At 41.6% G+C, this 4881-nt stretch overlaps 1 non-coding gene across 1 annotated transcript; it reads left to right on the top strand.

The window, feature by feature from the left end:
* The first annotated feature begins 3687 nt into the window (after window positions 1-3687).
* trnat-agu (transfer RNA threonine (anticodon AGU)) lies at window positions 3688-3760 on the top strand. The gene has a single exon. It is a non-coding gene; the product is annotated as a tRNA-Thr (tRNA).
* The last annotated feature ends 1121 nt before the right edge of the window (window positions 3761-4881 follow it).

Raw genomic sequence — 4881 nt, 5'->3', positions numbered from 1 at the left:
TTCAAAATAGCTGACTTCCTGTTGAGTGGAGCAAATATAAGCCAGTGTGAAATATATCTGTCATGGTGATGACAGTGTCCCCACCAAAAACCACGGAGATTGAACAAACTTTGTGACAACTACAGAAATAAACACATTCAAAAATCTAAACATTGCTTGCATTCGGGAAAGCTATGGAGCTTCTCAATCATGCCAAAACCCACAGACAGTGTATGTTTTTGATTTTTCACAAGTATGAGGCATAAGCCAAAGATGCATGTGCCACTGGAGGAACAGACCCTCAGGCCGTCAGCCTGCACCTCTGGTTCTCGGGCCCTAATAGTAGTCCTTACGGTTGCAATGTGAATTCTATCGGGTCCTTGCACCGCAACAATGAACTGCTATAATTCCTAAATGGTTAAAAGAATATTTTTGTTAAATGCCTTGAATTAAAGACAAACAAAACCCAAAAAGTAAACTTTTATACTGACAGATAATATCCATACAAGACATGTTTGAGTGTTCACTTGTTCATATTCGTACCTGTATACTGTGTACATATTTTATTTTAAAAGGAAAACAGTGTTCCGGGTGGCACGGTGGTGTAGTGGTTAGCGCTGTCGCCTCACAGCAAGAAGGTCCTGGGTTCGAGCCCCGGGGCCGGCGAGGGCCTTTCTGTGCGGAGTTTGCATGTTCTCCCCGTGTCCGCGTGGGTTTCCTCCGGGTGCTCCGGTTTCCCCCACAGTCCAAAGACATGCAGGTTAGGTTAACTGGTGACTCTAAATTGACCGTAGGTGTGAATGGTTGTCTGTGTCTATGTGTCAGCCCTGTGATGACCTGGCGACTTGTCCAGGGTGTACCCCGCCTTTCGCCCGTAGTCAGCTGGGATAGGCTCCAGCTTGCCTGCGACCCTGTAGAAGGATAAAGCGGCTAGAGATAATGAATGAATGAATGAAACAGTGTTCCTGTGCACCGCCATCTTCCTCTCTCCAAGGTTCAAATATCACATTCTGAGGACAAATCGTGACATCACCGACTACAAACCACTGAGCTCTCCGTAAAAATCTGGAGCGTTCATAGCCTATTCCCTGCCGTTGAGACGAGTGAAGTCATCTGGCTGCCATCTTACCACTCACATCGAAAGTGTGTGATCATTTGGCTTCTGTGTTAAACTGTCATGTCCGATCAAATTTGCCCCAAGAAAAGTATCTCCTGACTTTTTTCCTTTCATTACCTCTTCTTATTTTCTCAACTTTACCCACATTCCTTACATATCTTTATAGCACTCCCCTTCACTGTTATTGTTTTTTTTTTTCCCTTTTCCAGTTCAGTCTCTGATCATTTTTTTTGAACGGCTCTTTTACTCCTATAATTATTTTTACAGAGATTATTTCAGTTTTTCTTTGTACAGGAAATCATATATTGGACGCCGTCCGGGAAATAAGCCATTGACCGGGAAATATGACCAACCCTGATTTAAGAGTACTTATCAATGTACTTGGACTCAATTTAAACTAAAATCATGTTAAAACAGACAATCATGCCCATTTTGTCAATTTGTGCAAGTAGGTGTGACGTGTGTAGATGATCGACATTGTCATTTGGGCTTCGCCTGAGATAAATGAAAATAACTACTGACCAAACTAGAAAAACAACATCTCTTTTTATTTGCATCCCTCACTGCCATTTCTGCCTAAGGCTATGGTCCTTCTTTCATTTAGGCTGCTGAGGCTAATTTACTCAGTTCATTCTTCTTTTTGAGTTTGGCCTGTTGAGCTTGAGCTCTCACATTCAGTATCAAACATGTCTAGACTTTGGCTTTGATCTAGTCTGGGACATTTCCATCAAAAATCTGACACAGTCACAGTGTTCATCCCAGATATCACTGTCAGATTTTCAGTAAAAACAGACAAAACGATGAGACAGATTTTCTGTTTTTTTTGCTCTTGCAAACCATCATAAAATGCTGTAGGTGGGTCCACGCAAATGGCACTGCACACACGTGTAAAAATGATCACACACTATCAATACTCAGAGGTGAAATGTCCGTCCACAACCTTTGACTTGACAGTTTGTACAGTTCACTGCTGCACATGCAGGCATTTTTCTTGTAATTTTTCTCACCAACTACATCAATAACTTGACCAGTTTTGTTTAGCTTCCAGTAGCCTAAATGACCATTCTCCTCAACGATGTGAGTGGTAAGATGGCGGTCAGATGGTTTCACGCTGAGCTTTCCAGATTTTTACGTAGAGATCAGTGCTCCAAACATGATTTACCGAGGCTAGTGGAGCTCTTGGACACATTGCTTCTAAATTGTTGTTAACAACCCTAAAGATGCCAAGTGTCAAGCATTTGGGTGTAAAATAAACTGGATCATTGATAATTTTATGTGACATGCTTTTGTTTTTATTCATGGAGAAAAGAGATCTTTTTAGATGGCAAGAATCACACTGCGATGGCAACAGGATTGTTTACTAGTATCTGTGTCAGTACTGAACATGCGTTATCTAGCCAAGTAGATTTAAGAAGAAGAAGCCTTTATTTGTTTCACATACACTCAAGCACCGACTGAATCACACAGTGAAATTTCTCCTCTGCATTTAACCCATCTGAAGCAGTGAACACACACAAGTGAGCAATGAGCACACACACATACCCACAGCAGTGGCCAGCTATGCTACAGCGCCCAGGGGGTAAGGTGCCTTGCTGAGGGGCACCTCAGCCCAACCTCAGGCCATGGCTCCTATATACCTAACCACATCTTTGAACTGTGGGGGAAACTAGAGCACCCGGAGGAAACCCACACAGACACAGGGAGATCATGCAAACTCCACATAGAAAGGCCCCTGTCAGCCGCTGGGCTCTAACCCAGGACCTTCTTGCTGTGAGGAGACAGTGATAACCACTGTGCCACCCTAAACGTTGAAATGTCAAAAAATAAAAAAAAATTAAAAATAGGAACCCGTAACATCACCTTGTTAACATGCATACCAAGTTTCAAATCTGGATCATGAATAGTTTTGGATATATGGTCCGGAAACGAACATTGCTCTGATAAACTAAGTCAAAATATATTTTTTATGTAAAAATTTGAAAAATACTTTTTTCAAAAATCCAAAATAGCAAAAGGCACCAGTTCACATGTTGCTTGATATGTATATAAAGTTTCATGAAGATATCTTCAGTAGTTTTAAAGATATGGCCCAGAAACAAAAATGTGACCGGCCGGACAGCCCGCCGGACAGAACCCATTTCTATATCCCCCGCCAAAATTCATTTGGGCAGGCGATCAAAAAAGAACCAAAAATACTGGTTGAATTTTTTGGTGGTTGCAGTTCTCATCACCTGAAAACCACTGGCTGCTGCTGAGGATGGCCCCACATGAAGAGCCTGGAGATCAGCGAGGTCACTCATGGTGCTTATGGTTTGTCTCTTGAGGTCTTGGCCTGTCCAGTGTTTTTGTTAACTTAGATGAGAAAGTAGCCAGAATGTACAGTCCACAGCCCACTCTACGATTGACGCACTGCATTATTTAAAATGTGTGTCCATTTTTTGCGAGGCAAATAGTAAACAGAAGCTAACTGCAGCTAGGAACTAAAGTTGTGAGTGACTTTACAGCAGTTTCTGAGGGCTGTTTTGGGGATCAGCACAGGGTCTTCAAGGTTCTGCTTTTGCCCCAATCTTCAGCAACTGTGAAAGTGTCAAGGCTCCATAGCTCAGTGGTGAGAGCACTGGTTTAGTAAACCAGGGGTTGTGAGTTCAATTCTCGCTGGAGCCTATAAAGAGTTAGTGTAACTGTCTCTGAACCTTAATTTTGTTGGCTAGGACGATACCAGTTTTAGTATCGGGTGTAAACAAACCACAGCTGATGGATTCTCAATCCTCCCTGCCCTTCTCTTTCAGTAAACGATACATTTTTTTTAAATTATTAAAACAGAGCAAATGCAGTGAGAAGGTACATTCCAACATCTATGTAGGTAAACCTAGGCCAAAAATGGACACCATCACTCCAATAATTTCGAGCAATTTTGCACACATCATAACCATAAATAAGCTAACTTCTGTCTGTATCTATCCTTTGCTTCTCTCTGACTTAGATTATCCAAGCAATCTGGTAGTACAGCTTTTCTAGTGATAGCTTTCTTTGAACTGCAGACATCTGACATCTTCAATATTGCTTGCCTTCAGTATGTAAACAAAGTTCGCTTGTCCCCCAGGATAATGGCAGTAACGGTTGCTAATATAAGTGTGAGATCAGTGCAAGGGGTCTGTTGCAAATTTTGACAATGTGGCACAAAGTTATAGAAGGGAACTTCTTTATAATCTCACTATCTGGTGTGACTCAGATGAGGATGGGTTCTCTTTTGAGTCTGCTTGCTCGGCTATCGGTTCCAAATCATCCTCAAACAAAAAAACAAAGATTGAGGATGAATTTGAAGAGCTTTCGTGTCTTTTTCAAAAGAATCAGTATCAAGAATTCACACCACTGAGGAGAATATTATAGAGTCCGTGTGGAAACAAAAGAAGGTACTGATGCAAATAACGTCAAGCGTGCAGCGCCGCCAAGCTGTAAATCGCTGCGATCTAATAATGGCAGGCAAGCTTTTAGTGATTTTTGGAACAGGATTCAGATGCAAAAAAGCATTTTTCGAAACAGTTTTTTATTTATTCACCAACTTTACAGTGTAATTGAGCACAGCACACACAGAAAACTGGGGGTTTTCTGACGTAACTTTCATTAGACTAGCACTTTAAGAACGATGCAGCCAAGTGAAATCCGCCTACCCGTCAGTCGCTGCGATCTAATAATGGTGGACAAGCTTTTAGTGATTTTTGGAACATTATTCAGACGCAAAGAAGCATTTTTTATTTATCTGCCAACTTTACAGTGTATTTGAG

The sequence above is a fragment of the Neoarius graeffei genome, chromosome 1 (genome assembly GCF_027579695.1).
Source record: "Neoarius graeffei isolate fNeoGra1 chromosome 1, fNeoGra1.pri, whole genome shotgun sequence".
NCBI classification, from domain to species: domain Eukaryota; kingdom Metazoa; phylum Chordata; class Actinopteri; order Siluriformes; family Ariidae; genus Neoarius; species Neoarius graeffei.
Note: the sequence above shows the minus strand (reverse complement) of the source record. Positions and strands in the feature narration are given on the sequence as shown.